Source organism: Somniosus microcephalus, chromosome 7 (genome assembly GCF_052327205.1).
Source record: "Somniosus microcephalus isolate GS21.2 chromosome 7, FLI_Smic_1.0, whole genome shotgun sequence".
Taxonomy (NCBI): domain Eukaryota; kingdom Metazoa; phylum Chordata; class Chondrichthyes; order Squaliformes; family Somniosidae; genus Somniosus; species Somniosus microcephalus.
In genome coordinates, this window is record NC_140993.1 from 189,698,860 (window position 1) to 189,718,275 (window position 19,416).

Below are 19,416 nucleotides of genomic sequence, written 5' to 3' on the forward strand. Positions count from 1 at the left end.
TGAATGAGGGAAGTCCTTTCTCCCATGTGGAGAAGACAGTCCAGTTCGCAGGGGAAACCCCGCAGGCTTTCGTGGACCGGCTATGGCCGGTGTACCGGAGGGCCTGCCCGGGGACGCCGAACCGGGTGTTCCTGAACGGGGATCCCCTGGCCCATTGGCTCCGTTGCCTGGTGGCGAACAGCTTGCCACAGGTCCGGGCCAAGGCAGAAGTCTGTTTCGATCCCAAGAACACCCAGACCACCGAACTTACGGTGATCAGACAGTTGACTCTGGCCTATAAAAACGGTAGGGGGGCCGATGCACACCCACCTATGGGAAAGGTGCATGAGGTAAAACCCGGAAAAGGAGGAAAGAGTGGCACCAGGAAGGGAATAACCCCCCCAACACAAAGACAAATTGTTACGGGTGTGGGAAGGATGGTCACTGGCGGAAGGAGTGCAAGAACCCTTGGAAAGATAACAAGGGAAAGAATTCCACAGCCCCAGCCCGAAAGGCAGAGGCAGAAATCACTCCCGCAGCGGTCGAATCACTCTTGCACACCATGAGGTCCTTATTGACTGGCCAGGGGAGAGTAGCAGCCGCTACCGGTGCTCTGACCCAGTCAGCCCCATCCAACCCGCAGCCCTGACTAGAGCCAGCACAGCCTGTTTACCTGTGTTCTCTCTGGTATGATGAATTGAAAAGACCCCTCTTGGAGATGGAGGTAGAAAAGATGACGGGGACCTATCTGTTGGACACGGGGGCATCATGCACTGTGGTCTACTCAGCTAACCCCACCACCTCGCCTCTATCTAACGGGGTCCCATACAGTCTGTCGGGGTTCACAGGCAAAGCACAGGCCGGCTTGTTTTCCATCCCGCTCACCATTCGTTTAGGACCTCTCCGCTCTAAGTGGACCTGTGTCCTGATGAAGTGGGAAGTGGAGGGTGGAGGAGGGGTCCTGGGGGCCGACTTTATTGTAGGCCACGGGATCCTAGTAGATTTGAGAAATCATTGCCTATGGGGGGGCAGGTAAATGAAAGAACGGTGAGGTAGTAGTGATCCCAGGAAAGGAAGGGGAGGGGACCCTGTGCACCATGAAGCCCAAAGAGGGTTATAACCTCGAGCTTATGGTCAGCAACACCCCACAGGAGTTCCAGGCATTTGTGCAGGCCCACCTGGCCACATTTGCCACACACAAACACGACTGCGGGAGGGTCAACGGGTGTGAGGTCAGCATAGACGGGGACCCCATGGCCCGACCACAGAAACAGTATAAGTTCCCTAGGGAAGCAGAGCCGGACATGGAAGCAGCCATGCCCTCGTTAGTACAGCAGGGAGTTCTGAGACCGATAGCTAGCCACGTGAATTATCCATTGTGGCCGGTTAGAAAGCCGGACAATTCCTGGAGGGCCATGGTGGACTATCGGGTGCTCAATAGTAACATCCCCAGCTTGTGCACCCACGGTAGCAGCAGTTCCTGACCTGATAGGAAGTATTCCAGCATCCGCGACCACTTTCACGGTGCTGGATATTTCCAACGGGTTTTGGTCCATCCTTTTACGGAGGGAGGATTAGTACAAGTTTCCCTTTACGTTCAAAGGGCAACAGTACACGTGGAACTGCTTGCCTCAGGGCTTCCATAACAGCCCCAGCATTTTCCATCAGTGCATGGCAAACAGTTTAAAGGAGTTCAGCCAGCCCAGACAGTTGGCACAATATGTGGATGACCTGCTTTTCTTCACCGATTCGAGAGAGGAGCATGGCCCACTATTGGCCGAACTGCTGGAGCTGCTTGGGCAAAAGGGTTTTAAGGTAAACCCCAATAAAGCACAGATCGGCCAGCAGCAGGTGAAATTCCTAGGCCTGACCGTGCGCGCTGGAGAAAGGGCCATAGATAAGGCTAGGAGAGAAGTGGTACAAGAGTTACCAGTCCCCAACACAGTCACGGGTGTGAGGTCGTTTCTAGGGCTAACCGGGTACTGCAGGGATTTTATTGAGGACTATGCAGCCACAGCGGCCCCTCTGCTCCGACTCCTACACAGGGGAGTGGAGTGGCTTTGGGATGAGGGTAGCCAGGCAGCATTTGTCAGGCTCAAGAAAGACTTGCAGACCGCACCAGCTCTAGGGGCTATAGATGGGGGGAAAGAATTTTTCCTGGCAGTAGCAGCCAGCAGGGACAGCCTGAGTGCTGTGCTGCTCCAAGAGCGGCACGGCAGGCTGAGGCTGGTGGTCTACTCCTTCAGGATACTCACAGATGTGGAAAGGAGTTACTCCAACTGTGAGCGGCACCTCTTGGCCACACATTGTGCTGTGAAAAGATCATTGATCTTCACAGGCACCTCTCCCATCACCCTCCTCACCCATCACACACCCACCCAGATGCTTCTGGATGGGAGGATCAAGGATGGAACAGTGAGCATTGCCCGCATTGCCCGCTGGACCTTGCTCCTCTCACAGATGGATCTCAAGGTGAAGGGTCTCTGTGAGCCAAAGCCCGCAGCCAACCTGGTATATCCTGGAACAGCCCACCAGTGTTCCATAGAAGGGGTTTGGGAAGTGGACATAGGTTTATGGGCCAGGATAGATCCCACTGGCCGTGAGATCTATGTGGACGGCTCTCGCACGGTATCTGCTGGCGAGCGTCTCACGGGGTGTGGAGTTTACGAACCAGCGGCAAACATTGCCCTGGCGATTAAGCTCCCCAGCACCATGAGCGCCCAGCAGGCTGAACTGTCCACGGTAGTGTACGTCATTACACACCCCGAAATCTTCCCCACCCCTACACGATTTGCTCGGACAGCATGTTCATGTGCAATTTGTGTACGGAGTACCTGGCCATCTGGTCCTGCCACGGATACACCTCCGCCGACGGGAGACCCCTCACAGTAAAACCCCTGCTGGAAAAGATCTTGGCAGCAGTGGGGGAGGAAGGGGAGGTTTTCATCCACAAGGTGAAAGCCCATTCCTCCACTGAACCCCACGGCCAAGGCAACCAGCAGGCTGGTTTGCTCGCCAAGAAGGGTGCCTACACAGGCATTTTCTGGGACCCATTTGGGTCCAGACCCATGGTGGCGCTCAGAGGTAGGGACGGGACCCAAGGGGGTGCAGGGGTAGCTTTAGCCCCGGACCTTAAGACGGTCCAAGCCCACGACCCCGTCCTCAAAGCAGTCCTCAGTGCAGTAACTGAGGGAAAAAGGGTAAAGGGTCCGTATGGCACAGCGACCCTCTCCATGAAAGAGGGCATGCTGTTCCGGGGGAACAGTGGGTTGTGCCGCAGTAACACCGGAGGGAATTCCTTCAACTGGCCCATGAGGGTCCAGGAGCGGGACACCCCGGGCCTGAGACCACCTGGCAGCGGGTGGAACAGGCCCGGGATGATGGCCGGGACTCAGGGAAGATGTCCGTGAGTTATGTGCAGGCTGTCTTGTGTGCGCTGCCAATAACCCTGACCCCCACAAAAGGAAGGTATCTATGGGACACATCAGGTGGGTAAACAACCATGTCAGTCGATACAGGTCGACCACATCGTGCCCCTGCCCACCGCTCAGGGAGGCTATAAGTACTGCCTAGTCCTGGTGGATGTGTTCATCAAATGGGTAGAGGCCTTCCCCTGCAGAATGGCCACAGCTCTGGGTACTGCCAGGATCTTGGTCCGGGAAGTGTTCTTGCGGTGGGGACTACCGCAGTATGTGGAGTCCAACCAAGGAAACCACTTCACTGGACAGGTGATGCAGAATACCCTTATGCTGCTAGGCATTGAGGGGAAATGGCACGTGGCCCACAACCCGCAGTCATCAGGGATTGTGGAAAGAATGAATAGGACCCTGAAAGAAAGGTTGAGGAAGGAGACGGTGGACTCTCCCCGTAAATGGGCCGAGGTCCTACCGTTGGTTCTGATGGGGATCCGGGCCAGCCAGTCTAAAAGCACGGGGTACTCCCCGTACAAGCTGATGACTGGCAGGGTTATGCAGACCCCCACCCATGTACTAGCCCCGGTGCTCATGGAGGGTCAGCTCAGGGAGGTAAACCGGGAAAGGTTCGCCCGAAATCTTTTTGAGCACCTTAAGCAGGTCCACAAGCAGGCGGCTGGGAACATGGGAAAGTATCATCAGGGTAGCCGATTGCAGCTCGAACCCCGAAAGCACCACGAGTGGGAGGTAGGAGATCAGGTCATGGTGAGAAACTATGCCCGAGTAGGGAGTTTGGAACCATTATACATGGGGCCCTACAGTATTGTAGGCAAAGCCAGCCCCATGGTATACGCCGTTAAGATGCCTCGGCGCACAAAATGGTTTCATATTAACCAGTGCAAACTGTTTAAACCTGAAAGGGGAAAACAGCCAGTTGGGGTAAGGTCTGAGGATAAAATTCCTCAGCCTGCAGCAGGAGCGAGTTCACAGACTGCACAGGCAGGCGCTGTGGCTTGCTAAAGGGGAAGGGCCATCCCGCCCACCGATTGGGACACTCCCCCGCTCTTCTGGGATCCAGATGAGGAGGGACCCGAGGGCGAAAACCTTGCCCCTAACCCAGGTGTAGAGGAGGAGGGGCCAGAGGGCGAAAACCCCGCCCCAGACCCAGTTTTGGGACCTGGGGGCGGAGACTCTCAGCTTGCAGCAACAGGCTGCGAAGAGTTACCTGCCCCTAGCCCAGGTTCGGGAGAGGTCAAGCCTGAGGGAGCAGCGGTTCGGGTTAAAGGCCCATCGGCCAAGAAAGCCCCACCCGCCAAGGTCCCCAGAAGGTCCCCACGGACGCCCCAGCCAAGAAAGCCATGGTCACCAGCTCCCCAGTTACCAAGGGCCGCCCCTCAAGTTAGGGGGAGGTCCAAGGACAGAGGTCCCCAGCCAGCAGCCACGGGCGGCGAGGGACCAGCAGGACAGGACGGTGCGGCCACGCCGGAGGAAGCGGTGTGCCGCAGTCCAACCAGGAATTAGCCTGGCCGCCCGGAGACGGGCGGCGGATGTATATAGTTTAGGTAATGTAAGTTTATATTTTAAGTTTAGATATTTAGCTTAAGTTTGGGTGTTTTAGCTTAAGTTAAGTAAGGTGATGGGTAGTTTTAATAAAGTAGTAATCTGCTTAGAGTGTGTGTATTTGAATCGAGGCCGCAAGGCTCGACTATGCTTCACCCAAGCCAGAGAATCTCTTGGGGACCTGGCTGCATGTTTTTGTATCTGTTGCAGAAAGGCTTTCAGGATGAAGGGGATCGTAATCCTACTCGCCCTGATGAGACTGAGCCTGGGAAAGAGGGGTGACATGGAAGACTCCCACATCTATGGGTGCTCCGGAGATAGAGCGCCAATAGCAACCGACGGAAGCGGCGAACGGGATGCAGAGGAGACCGCCGTCTACGTCCACGAGGGAAGGTGGCCAGGGTAGCTGGGGTCCAATTCATCTCAGTACTCCAGTCAGACCGGGTACAGGTCATTACCACAAGGGTCAGCGTCACCGTAGGGAAGCGTGTATGTTTAACGTGCAAGGGACACATTCCTCTGGATAGGTGGTGGTGGCTCAGAAAGCTGAGCAAAGATATAATGAACCCCGCAGTCGAGTGGGAACGGTTGGGGAACAATACCCACCGGACAATTACAGGGACTCACGGGGGATTAAGCGTGTGTTGGGACAAGTGGTGGGAACCGGATCAAGGGATTTACATCTGTATGTGGGGGTCAGAGAGGGTCTGCCCCTCAGGTATATCCATTGTTTTCCACCGGCAATGGCACGACACCGGGGAGGGGATGAAATGGGATACCAGCCGGAAGGTGTGCGCGGTCCCATTCTCCCCAATCCCAGTCAATGCCACTGAGCTTGTTATCCGCCCCAGAAATCCCCTGCCCATGGTGCAGGCGGCAAGGTTACCCAGGGAAGAGTGCCCCACCACCACCAAGGGACCAGGGAATGGGTTGGTGCTGGTGCCTACCGACAAGATGCTGTACCAGGGGTACACTACGCGGTAGCCTCCGTGATTTTAAATCTCACTGAAGTACATTTGCTGGAATGGTGCCCCAAAAAGAAACAGCAGCTATACCAGGCCCTATTAAAGGACATGTTCAGGGAGTTTATGAGTTCGATTTCACCAATATTGACAAAACCGAACTGTACACTACACACCACGAGTTTTTGGGTAATGCAGGAAGACAAAGAAGGGGAGTATGGAATTATGTTTTACTGCGTTTAATACTGGGTCCTCTGTCATCAACAGTCTGGATGACATAGAACTACAGACCCAGATAAATGGTTTAAAAACACAGTTAAGGAAGATATTAATGGATGAGAACAAGGTAGTGGGCTTGGAGTTGCATGAGGACCAGGCCATGACGGTCCATTTAAAGGAGATTATAGCAGAGTTGGAGAAGCACACAAAGAGGGTAAATGCCCTCATAAGGGAGGACAGAAACGCTTCTGACCAGGCTGCGCAGAACGAGGTGTGCGTGCTGTATGGGGCGTGGTTGCTGGGTGAGGGCCGCAGAAATCTGAAGGATTTAAAACAGTGTTTAATCCCCTCCTGGATCAGCAACAAGCACCTGGCAGCCCTCCACCCATTTGAGAATGCATTAAGCCCGTGCAAACTCCGGCTAGCTTCCGAAGCCTACCCAGTCCCCGTGGATTGTGGACGGTCCAACAACACAATCATGGGAGTAGTCGTTTGGATGCCGGTCATGGGTAGGACAGCCCAACCTGCACCGGTATACAGGGTGGAGAACATTGGAGTCATTCAAGGGGGTGCACACATTCGTTTCACAGCGGTCCCGCCTGATGTCATAAAGTGGGAGCACGCTATGATAGGTACTGACCTCTCAGGGTGCCGGAGCCGGGGAGCAAACATAATCCTGTGACCCCAGCACTTGAATGCCTATTCAAAATGCAGTGCAGGTTCAGAGCTGCTGGCGCGAAACCTATAAATTGTACCATGGAGGCAATGGCACAAGGCCATGTTCCCCCGCAGGTAGCATATATAGGAGGTGGGACATATTGTGTCGCCACAGGTGCGCCCCACTACCAACATGGACAGCATAGCTGGTGTCCAGTTAGTGACAGCAGTTTCTGCTTTAAACCTGAGGCAGAAGTTCAAGTGGCCCAGGAGCGAATTGTCCCCATTCCTGAACACTGTTCACCTCACTGTAAAGGAGAATTTTACCAATTTTCAGAAGTAAGTAGCGCATTTTGGCTATGAAATTCCCCCTCTCCCAGAACACCTTACCAAAATACTCAAAGACGTTATAGTTTCGCAGAAACATTTTTACACTCTAGAGTAGAAAACTGCAGAGATAGGGGCTAAGATATTGGATATTGTGATTCCACCCTGGTGGGACATTTTCAATAACATAGAGGTCCGTTCGTGGATCAGACTGGCTTCCCACATTCTCGTGGTTTGCCAGTTAGGGATAGTGTTGTATCTAGTATGCATTCAATGTAAGGGAAAAGGTCAGATGCAAGAATTCTGAAACCAGAGGATCTGGAAGGAACATTATGTGAAGGTGGAGGGAGATACACCTGTTTGAGTTTTTTTGTATTTTTGATTAAAGATTGTTTCTTTGTGTTTGTTGTTTTTAATAAAGATTTTGCGATGCATTGTTAATAAAGATGTGTGTGTACCAAGTGGTGCAGGGGTGTTGGACCCCTCCATGCTTGGATGTGTGTAAACGACTGTAGTTATTCTATGTATGCTTATGTACACTAGATTTTCATGGAATGGGAAGTGCATGTGTCATGGGTGTATTAGATAGGTAATTACAGGGGAAGGTTGACTATGGAGGGTCAGAAATTTTGCTTACTTCGTAAGGATAATACTTCAAGCAAGTTTTAGTATCACAGGGGGGAGTGTAAGTTTCGCAAAATTTCCACATTCCCCCAAGGTTGTTAATAAAAGGGACACTGCATGGACAATTTAAAAAGGGTACCCAAAAGATGGCGTCCGCACCTCGTGACCAAAAGTCTGTAAGATTTTAAAAGCTTGGACTCTGTTGCACAGAACAGGCTGCCTTGGGAAATCAAAACTTAAAATGCATTTCTGTGAAAAGAACTTTTGTGTTTGAAAAACCCAGACAGTTAAGCAAACACTGAAAACGCATTTCATCAGATTGGAACAGATCAACCCAGTTAGGCCTAAGCGTAAAGCCATTAGTTTGTCCACATAAATAATCGGAAACAGCTTAAGGAAGCCACCAAGGCTGGACAGTCCGATTAAAATGCATTAATGACAATACAGGCCAGACATCGGGCCATCAGGTGCGATAAACGGCCATCCAAAGCCAGTTAGTTTAGATTGGTGTAATCATTTAAAACAGCCCGCCAAAAGTTAAACAATGGACTGACCTGATTTGGCGTGCAGATTAGGGCCTTACAAAGGAGAATAATTGTAGGCCCATCAGTACCAATCGCTCTCTTGTCTCTCTTGTCTCTTGCTCTGCTCTGACCTCTTGGGCTGCTGCTGCCCACACTCATGCCCTGGCCTCGTGGCGGGTTCTCTTCTTGCTCTCCGCATTGGGTGCATAACAGCCAAGGACATCCATACCAATCGCGGAGAGGGGAACGAGACCCAAGTCCAAAGTCACCCAGGACACCCGGGCCATGAGAGAGGGCAGAGGAAACAAGGCGAAATGAAATGAGATGAAGAATAAGGTAGAGACCCGGCAAGAGCAGAGAAGGGCAGCAAAAGACGCATTTGATAAAGACCGAGCGCCTAGTTATAAGCTGACGCTTGGGGAAGAATGCATATCATGAATATGCTGGCATTCTAAGAATGGGTAGAAAAATCTAAGCAGTAAAGACTGCCAAAGCAACGTTACCACCGATGACCGCCCAAGGGAGAAGAAGAAGAGAACCCATCGCGACGAGGCGATGATGGTAGCTGAGGAGAGGAAAGGTGTGCCGCAGCAATCAGCTCCAGCACCGCGCCCTGAGACCACGTGGCGACGGAATACCCCAAAGGACAGGAGACCAGACCTCAAAATTCGCAATTGCTAAAACAACAGGCTTTGCTTTGGATTGGTGAGCATGAATTCCTGGCCCCTCATAGCTTAATCTAGTTAGGTATAGGGGGTGGGATAAGAATAAGGGGCTTGTTAAAGTAGTTCTTTTTCCCTCGATGTGCCGTGTGTTCCCCATTCCCTGTATAAGTATATAGTTATTTTGTTTATGCCTGTAATTGTTTACCAGTAATTTCTCATAAGACTGTGTTTTATTTCTGTTTTAATAAAATCTTGGTTTTCTTACACCAAGCCACTTGTCTACTCGATTTTTCTGTATCACCGCCTGCACCTAATTCCGGTGTCTAGAACCAGGTGTGTGGGAGCGATTCGAACCACTCACAGGCAGTCAGTGGCATAACTTACTGGGCGCACGCGCCAACCCGCCACCCCCCTACAAGTGTGAGAGCTTGGAGAGGAGCCCCCACTTCCTTGAAGTCTGCCACCTACTTCCCTCTCATGGGTCAGGTCCCCCTCAGCACTTGCAAGTGGCTTGAGTGCACCTTGCTGCATATCAGGGGGGCCATGGGGACCCGTATCTGCACTGACAATCCTACTCAGAAGGACTTCCATGAACGTTTGGTTTCTCTGTTCAATAGATGACCATCGCTCCTCCAGAGATGTCAGTCTATTCAGAACACTCACCATGTTTTCTGCACTCTGGCTACATCACCTCCACGGAGGTTGCCATCCTTTCCATGGTGATGCATTCATGTGCCAACGACTCCACAAAGGCCCTGCTCATGTTCGCAATGGACTCCTCCATTCACTCCACACTCACAGCGACCCTGGAGACAAAACCTGCCAGAGACTCCTGCATCTGTTCCTGGAGTTCCAGCACTGCTGATCTTATGGATAGACCCAGAGGCAGAGGGTCGACATGCAGCTGAGCCGAGCTGGCAGAGTCCTGCGCCCTCCGACTAGGACTTTCCACTGCTGTCCCTGTCTCCACAATCTGCTGATGCTCACTTGTGAGCTGTGGTACACCAGGTGAAAACACTACTCTATCTCACAATGTTCCCTCTGAGGTGTGAGTGTCTGCGCTGGTGCTGGGTGCGCTGAATTTTGCTGACACTGTGCCCTCAGCGGTTACAGCTTCCTCTGAGGAGTCTTGAGGCTCATGCTCTTCCTCCTGGCTAGTGGGGATGGAAGCTTGCGATGGTCCTGTGGGGGAGTAATGGAAAGAGTCAGAGATGTGAGGCCAAGGTTACATGCACATTGCATATTGCAGATGATTATAAGTCCATCTGTTATAGCTTCAGAATCATTATCAGCGACTCATGCAATGTCAATGAGAGAGATGGAAAACTATTCTGTCACCAGCTTGCTGTGATGCACCCGTCTGTCCGTCCCCCACTTGGGAATCTTCCGCCACTCCCACGATCTCCAGGACCGCCACCTCCCAGGTGGTGAGCTGGGTTAGTGAGGGTGGCCCTCCTCCTGTCCTCGCTCTTTCCCTCTTATTGTGAGCTCTCTTTTCCTGCAATGAGGGAGACAAGTGGAGTTTGAGTGAGAATGAAGGAGTGAGTGTAATGAATCCATAGCATAGATGCTTAGAAGGAGACAAAGATGGAGTGAGGTGGCAAGACCAAGGGCCCTCCCTGTGTGTTGTAAGTTGTAATTGCATCACAGTGATAGGGAGTGTGAGGGCTGCATTGTCGAATAGTTAGGTGAATGTGACCATAGAGAGAGAGGGAATGGGTAAGGGTGCATGGATGTCAGTGTCAAGTGGGATGTGGAGGAAGAGATTGCTAAAGCTGAGTGCTGGTGAGGAGAGGCAATGGGGATCAGATTGAGGGTGATGGGAAATTCATACTCACTTTTCCAGTGCGCAGAAGGTCATGAAACCTCTTCCTGCACTGAAGCCAGGTTCTGCAGGTTATTGACAAAGAGTTGACCTCCTCTGCCACCTGGATCCACACAGCCTTGGTTTGCTGGGGAGACTTCTTCCTCCCCGGAGAAGGGAAGAGCACCTCTTTATTTGCTCTTGCTCCCTCTACTAAAGCCTGCAGGGCAATGTCATCAAAGCGGGGTGCAGACCTAGGTCTCTGGCTGGCCATTCTCTCTGCAGGTGCCTCTAACATGCAAGGGCAAAAGCTTAGCAGTCTGCAGAAGTCTTGTTGCAGACAGTCAGCTTCACCTCTGACTGCCTTTGAGCAGTTCGAATCGCTCCCACACCCCTGGGTTCTAGACACCGGACTTAGGTACAGGCAGCGATACAGAAAATCGAGTATACAAGTGGTTTGGTGCAAGAAAACCAAAATTTATTAAAAGCAGAATAAAACACAATCTTATGAGAATTACTGATATAGGATACAGGCATAAACAATTACACTTATATGGGAATGGGGAACACATGGCACATCGAGGGAAACAGATACATTAAAATCCCTTCATCCTTATCCCACCCCATATACCTAACTAGATTAAGCTATGAAGGGCCAGGAATTCATGCTCACCAATCCGAAACCTGTTGCTTTAACTGAGTTGGTTTTGAGGTCCACTCTTTCTGTCCATTGGAGTATCCCGTCACCACGTGGTCACAGGGCGCAGTGCTGAAGTTGTTTATGTGAAGCACCCTCCTTTTCCTCAGCTAACGTCATCGTCGAGTCATGATGGGTCTGCTTCTTCTTCCTCGGGCGGTCGTCGATGGTATTGCTGTGGTTGGGGGTCGGTTGGCGGTCTTTACCGTCTAATGATTTTGCTACCCAAGCTTCGAACACCAGTTTATTCTTAAACTGGGCTCTTATTGTCCATTGATTTTGCTTCCCATTCTTTGAACGCCAGCATATTCTTCAAACTGGGCTATGACTCTCTGGTTTTACTGTCCATGTATGTAATGCCAACTTATTCTTCAAACGCCAGCTTATAACTAGGCATTTGTCCCCCAACGCGTCTTTCCGCTGCCCTTCTCTGCTTTTAACAGTTTACCGTATCCTTCATCTCGTCTCGTCTCGTCTGCCCGTTTGTGGCCTGTGTGTCCTGTGTGCTTTCGAATCGGGTCCGTTCTCCTCCCACATTTGGCCCCCGGTGTAATGGGCATCCTTGGTGTTGAGCGGCGCGGGGAGCGAGAAGAGGGCCATCCACAAGGCCAGGGCACGAGAACGAGAGGCAGGAGCAAGAGCTAAGAGTCAAGAGCCAAGAGAGCGATCGCCACTGATGGGCCTACAATTATACTCGTTCTTCATTCCTTATCTGCGCGCCAAATCAGGTCAGTCCTTTGTCTAACTTTTGGCGGGCTCGTTTAAAATGATTACAGACATTTACTTTAATGACTTTTGGAGTGGTTGTTTCCATGCTTACTGGCCTTGATGTCCTGGTTGTTTTTCATTTATAAAACTTAATTGTCCCATCCTGACTTGATGGCTACTGTGAGCTGTTACCCATTAAATATGCAGAAACCTAATGGCCTCGATTTAGGCCCATTCTAACTTGATCTGTTTCAAGGCGAATGAATACATATTCTGTGATTGCTTTAGCTGTCTGGCTCCACAGAGTCTTGTCGCAGATTCCTGCATTTTAAGTTTCATTTCAGGGCCTGCCTGTTTGCAGGGCCTTGCTTTTAAAATCCTGTCGGTTTTGGTCACAAGGTTACAGAAGCCATTTTGGGTACCCTGTTTTTAATAACTTGTCCATACAGGGTCCCTTTATTCATAACCTTGGGGAATGCGGGAATTTTGAGAAACCTACAGACATCATCAGAGACGACTTTCAGACTGGAAAAACTCATTGGCCATGGGTTCCCACACGTTGGAACTCAATTGGCCAATTAAGTTAAAATGGCAGCATTTTCCCACATCGAATTAGAATCAGGTGGCTAACACGAAATGCGGATTACACGACCCCAGCCCACCCCAGTATCAAAATCCAGCCCTTGATGTTCAAAATCATGAAGGGTTTTATTAGAGTAAACAAGGAGAAACTGTTTCCAGTGGCATCGGGGTTGATAACCAAAGGACACAGATTTAAAATAGTTGGCAAAAGAACCAGAGGTGAGATAAGGAGAATTTTTTTATACAGCGATTAGTTATGATGTGGAATGCACTTCCTGAAAGGGTGATGTCTGTAGATTTAATAATAACTTTCAAAAAGGAATTGGATAAATACTTGAAGGGGAAAATTTTACAGGGCTATGGGGAAAGAGCAGGGGAGTGGGACTAATTGGATAGTTCTTTCAAAGAGCAGGCATAGATATGATGGACCAAAGGGCCTTCTTCAGTGCTGCATCATTATGACTCTATGAATGAGGAGAGAAATGAAAATTAAAATGAGACTTAAAAAGAGGCATTTGACAAATCTAGGGCTAATAATATAAAAGAAAATTAAATAAAAAAACTAAGAAGGGATTTTATAAGCACGTTAAAAGTATAAGAATAATTAAAGAATGGATTGTGTCAATTAGAAAAAAAAGAGAAAATCTTCTTATAGAAGCTGAAGGAACAGTATCAGTTTTCATAGAAGTGTGTGATAATGGGAAGGAAAGGGTACAAGAGGAAGACATGAAGAAATAGATAATAATAAGCATAGAAAAGGAAGTAGCACTGAAAAAGTTGGTGGAGCACAAATTAGAAAAGGCACTGGCCCAGCAGGCTTCCTAGAATGCTGAGTGAAGTCAGAGAGGAAATAGAGAATCTGACAATAATCTTTCAAACATCCTTGGCCACAAAAATTGTGCCAGACATCTATCGAGTTTCAATATACCTCTATCAGAAGGGAGGAAGGGTAAATTGGGAAACTATAGACCAGTCAGCCTAACATTAGCAGTAGATGATCTTCTAGAGACCAGTATATGGGACGAAGTCATTTCGAAAGACATGGGTTAATTAATGACAGCCAGGATGGATTTTCTAAGTGCATTTGACAAGCTGTTGCATAGGACGTTTGTTGATAAAATTAAGCCATTATATAGCAATAAAGGGAGTGTAGCAGCATGGATAGGAAATAACAACAGAAATTGCTGGAAAAGCTCAGCAGGTCAGGCAACATCCGTGGAGAGAAATTTGAGTTGACGTTTCGGGTCGAAACCCTTCTTCAAAACTGACCTGCTCTTGATAGGAAGTTGGTTAAAGGACAATAAACAAAGAGTGTTGATTAATGGATGGTTTTCAAACTGAAGGGATTTAAACAGTGGTGTCCCTCAATCAGTGTTAAAACCATCTCTTGACTCATGTATAAAGGAATTTGGTTTGCGAATGGAGAGCGCAATATGAAAGTTTGCAGATGACACAAAAAGAGGGAGTATGGTTAACTGTGAAGAGGATGTAAGCAATTTCAGGAGGACATAGATAGGCTAGTAAGTTACTAAGTTTTGCAGATAGAATATGGATGAAATTTACTGCAGAGAAGTGTGAGGTGACAAAATTTTGGAGGAACATAAGTGGTAAACTTTAAAAGATCTACAGGAGCAGGGAGCTTTAGGGGTTCAAATTCATAAATCTTTAAAAGTGTGAGGATAACTTGATAAAGTTATTAAAAATGCATATTGGATGCTAGGTATTATAAACCAGGGTGTGGAGTACAAAAGCAAAGAGATAATTCTAAAGCTATTGAAATCATTAGTTAGCCACAGTAGAATATGGGCCTAGAAATTCGATAAAACCCGTAAATGGGCGGTGCCACCGCGGGCCAAGGTTAACGGCCGCACCATTATTTCCGTGCTGGCTGCTGAGTTAAATGAGCGCAGCGCAGAACATCCCATGCAATGCGCTCTTTGAGGCGTTAGCCTTGGCTCGCAGTGGCCAATCATCAGCAAAGTGATGGAAGGTGTCGTCGACAGTGCTATCAAGCAGCGCTTACTCACCAGCAACCTTCTCACCAATGCTCAGTTTGGGTTCTGCCAGGACCACTCAGCTCCAGACCTCATTACAGCTTTGGCCCAAACAGGGACAAAAGAGCTGAATTCCAGAGGTGAGGTGAGAGTGACTGCCCTTGACATCAAGGCAGCATTTGACCGAGTGTGGCATCAAGGAGCCTTAGGAAAATTGAAGCCAATAGGAATCATGGAGGAAATTCTCCACTGGCTGGAGTCATACCTAGCACAAAGGAAGATGGTTGTGGTTGTTGAAGGTTAATCATCTCAGCCCCAGGACATCACTGCAGGAGTTCCTCAGGGCAGTGCCTAGGTCCAACCATCTTCAGCTGCTTCATCAATGACCTTCCCTCCATCATAAGGTTAGAAGTGGGGATGATTGCTGATGACTGCACAGTGTTCAGTTCCATTCGCAACTCCTCAGATAATGAAGCAGTCCATGCCCGCATGCAGCAAGTGCTAGACGACGTTCAGGCTTGGGCTGATAAGTGGCAAGTAACATTTGCGCCACATAAGAGCAATGACTATCTCCAATAAGCGAGAGTCTAATCATCTCCCCTTGACATTCAATAGCATTACCATCGCTGAATCCCCCACCATCAACATCCTGGGGGTAACCATTGACCAGAAACTTAACTGGACCAGCCACATAAATACAGTGGCAACAAGAGCAGGTCAGGGGCTAGGTATTCTGCGGCGAGTGTCTCACTTCCTGACTCCCCAAAGCTTTTCCATCTACAAGGCACAAGTCAGGAGTGTGATGTAATACTCTCCACTTGCCTGGCTGAGATCAGCTCCAACAACACTCAAGAAGTTCGACACCATCCAGCACGAAGCAGCCCCTTGATCGGCAGCCCACCCACCACCTTAACCATTCACTCCCTCCACCACCAGCGCACAACGGCTGCAGTGTGTACCATCTACAAGATGCACTGCAGCAACTCACCAAGGCTTCTTCAACAGCACCTCCCAAACCCGCGACCTCTACTGTGGTGTATGTAACCTGTTTCACCTTAAGAGAACTACCTTAAGAGATGTACTACTTTCTCTTGGCTGCTGTATACTGTAATACCGGTGGTGACCACACCGGTATATAAACGTTGTGTAGTGATTTGCTGGGCAGTTCAGCCCTGACCTCCGAATAGTAAAGACCTGTTAAAGTTATTCTTGTTGTCTGTGTCCAGTGATTTATAATAAACATAACTGGGACACACAGACTCAACAGTGGCGACGAGTCCGATCTTACCCTGCGGCAGTTTTACATCCAAGGCAGCTTCGTCCTCAGAACGGGCGTTGAGAAGAGGCATCCGCCCTCATCACCCTGCTGAGCACCACATCGCACGGGAGGCATCGAGAACCCGGGTTAAAAAGAAAAATTCTGACCATGAAGCCCTCCATCAGCGACAGGCAGTGATCATCCCTTCTACCACGGTGGTGGGTAAGCCGAACAGCGACACGAGCAGAAAGTTGGCCGCGTTGGCTGTGGAGTAGGGGAGGGAAAACGGAGGAAAAAGGGGGAAAACTCGACCGCGGCCGGTGAAAAGGGCCGGGCTGCAATCGGGGCCGAGAGGCGCAGCGACTGGGGCAGCGTTAAGGCCACGAGAACCGCGGAGAACTCAACCGCAGCCGGTGTAAAGGACCGGCCTGCAAGTGGGGCTGAGAGGCGCAACAGCAGGGGAAGCGTGAATGCCCACGGGAACCGCGGGGGAGCAAAAAGCAGCGTCGGGGAATTGAGAACCGCTGGGGAGGCGAGAACGGCAGCAGCACGGCAACCGCCATTGCAGCCAGCGGGGGAAGAAGGCAAACGCGGGAAGCTGCCATTGTAGTCGGCGGGGGAAGAAGACGAGCGCGGGAAAAAACGCCAAGCGCGGGAAGCTGCCATTTTAGTAGGCGGGGGAAGAAGACAAGCGCGGGAAGCCGCCATTTTGGGAAAAAGAAAATTTAAAGAAACTTGCAAGGATGCCTAAACATGGTAACATCAATGCTTTTGATAGCGATGTTGAAGATTGGGCCACGTATGTAGAACGCATGGAAGTTTATTGTAAAGCAAATGAGGTACCAGATGATAAGAAAGCACTAACCTTATTAAACTCAATGGGTGCGAGGACGTACGGGCTATTGAAGCACCTTGTATCACCAGATAAACCGGCGGATCAGACTTTCGCGAATATTGTTACTGTCCTGAAAAATCATTTAAACCCCACGCCGCTGCTGATAGCGGAACGATTTAAATTTTACAGAAGAACGCAGCTGAAAGAAGAAAGCAACGCTGAATTCTTAATTGAACTGCGTAAGCTATCAAAGTACTGTCAGTTTGGAACAGGACTAGCAGATGCGCTGAGAGATAAATTTGTGTGTGGATTGTTAAAAGAAGGAACACAAAAGCGACTGCTAGAAGAGAATGATCTTACGCTTGATAAAGCTGTCACTATTGCAGCATCGCACGAAGCCGCAGCGAGAGGCACTGCGGAAATGCAGCTAAGGTCATCGGAACTCAGCACCAATCAAATGGCCTTGGGTGCAGTAAAGTGTTATCGTTGTGGAAAGACAACGCACGATCAGAACCAGTGCTGGTTCAAAAATCAGGAATGCAGAAAATGTGGCAGGCTTGGTCACATAGCTAAAGTATGCCGGTCAGGAAAGAAGACCAGCAAGAAAAAGTCACCGCAGGAAAAGTGCAGAAAGGTACACAAGGTGACAGAGAACAGTTCGGATGAACAGAAGTCAGATTCAGACTCCAGCAGTAAGGAACTGGGTTGTCTAAGAGTACACAATGTGGGTAATGAAGCAGACCTCCAAATTAACTGGGACACACTTCAGATAGCAGGAGTCCAAGTGAAGAAGGAATTGGACACTGGATGGCATTGACGGTCATGAATAAGCAAGATTACAAAAGGTTATTCTTACATATTCCCCTACGGGATACGGAGATTGTATTGAAAACAACACGGGGCAAAGAGTATACCCCATCGGAAAGATAAAGGTAAAGGTGGTCCACAAGGACAAAGAAAGCCGAGGAATGGACTTATATGTGCTACCTGAGGGAGGTCCACCACTACTGGGACGGGAGTGGATCAGGAGAATAAATATGGACTGGCATTCCTTAAAAGCACTAACGGTAGATTCCGGTAAAAAAGATGTCAAACCTAAACGATTGTCCAGAATATTGGACGATGCTAAAGAGGTGTTCCAACAGGGACTGGGAACACTGAGAGGAATCACGGCAACCATCAAGGTTGAAGAACATGCAAACCCGAAATTTTTCAAAGCCAGACCGGTACCTTATGCGATACGACCTGCTGTGGAAGCTGAGCTGGAAGGGCTAGAACGTTCAGGAGTACTGTTTAAGGTGGACTGGAGTGAGTGGGCCACACCCATTGTTCCCGTCATGAAGCGTTCATCGAGCAACAAGCCGGGGGAACCGGGGAAGGTTCGCATCTGTGGAGATTTCAAGATCACTGTTAATCCGGTGCTTCACACGGGGCAATATCCGCTTCCGCGGATTGAGGATATCTTCACTTCGTTGTCTGGCGGGAAACACTTCACCAAGATAGACCTGGCGCAGGCGTACTTACAGATGGAAGTTGAGGAAGAGTCACGCCAGTATCTCACGATCAACACGCATAGAGGCTTGTATCGGTATAATAGACTGGTTTTTGGAGTGGCATCGGCTCCAGCAATTTGGCAGAGGGCCATGGAGCAGGTATTACAGGGAATTCCAGGCACACAATGTTACCTGGACGATATTCTGATTACAGGAGATGATGATGAGGAACATCTTGCAAATTTGGAACTGGTGCTCACCAGATTGAAAGAATATGGACTTCGAGTTAATCGCCAGAAATGTGAGTTCTTTCAGAAGCGGATCTCGTACTGTGGTCATGTCATTGACCAGGAGGGGCTTCATAAGTCTCCTGACAAGATCGAAGCTGTTGTGAAGGCTCCCGCTCCGGATAATGTATCCCAGTTGAGGTCGTTCCTAGGGCTGATTAACTATTACCATAAGTTTCTGCCAAATTTATCCACGGTGCTGCACCCGCTGAACGCTCTTTTGCAGAAGGGAATACCATGGAAGTGGAGCGAGGACTGTAAGAGGGCCTTTCGCAAAAGCAAGGCATTGATCACCTCAGAGGAAGTGTTGGCTCACTTCAACCCAACGCTGCCTATTCGTTTGCTTGTGATGCTTCTCCATATGGTATTGGGGCAGTACTCTCACACAAGTTGCCAAATGGCTTGGAGAGGCCAGTCGCGTTCGCATCCAGATCATTGACCTCCGCTGAGCGCAACTATGCTCAGATAGATAGGGAGGCTCTCAGCCTTGTGTGGGGAGTAAAGAAGTTTAATCATTACCTGCAGGGCCAAAAGTTTACGCTGCTGACAGACCACCAGCCGTTGGTATCCATTTTTAACCCTAAGAAGGGTGTTTCGGTGATGACAGCACAGAGGCTCCAGAGATGGTCCCTTTTCCTAGGGGCACATCAATATCAGATTGAATTCAAAGGTACAAAGCAGCATGGTAATGCTGATGGGCCGTCGCGCCTGCCACTACCTACAGCGGAGGAGGCACCGACGGTTGACCCTGTTGAGTTATTTCACTCGACCATCATCGAATGTTTACCAGTCACCAATGCAAGTATTGAAAGGGAAACCAGGAACGAC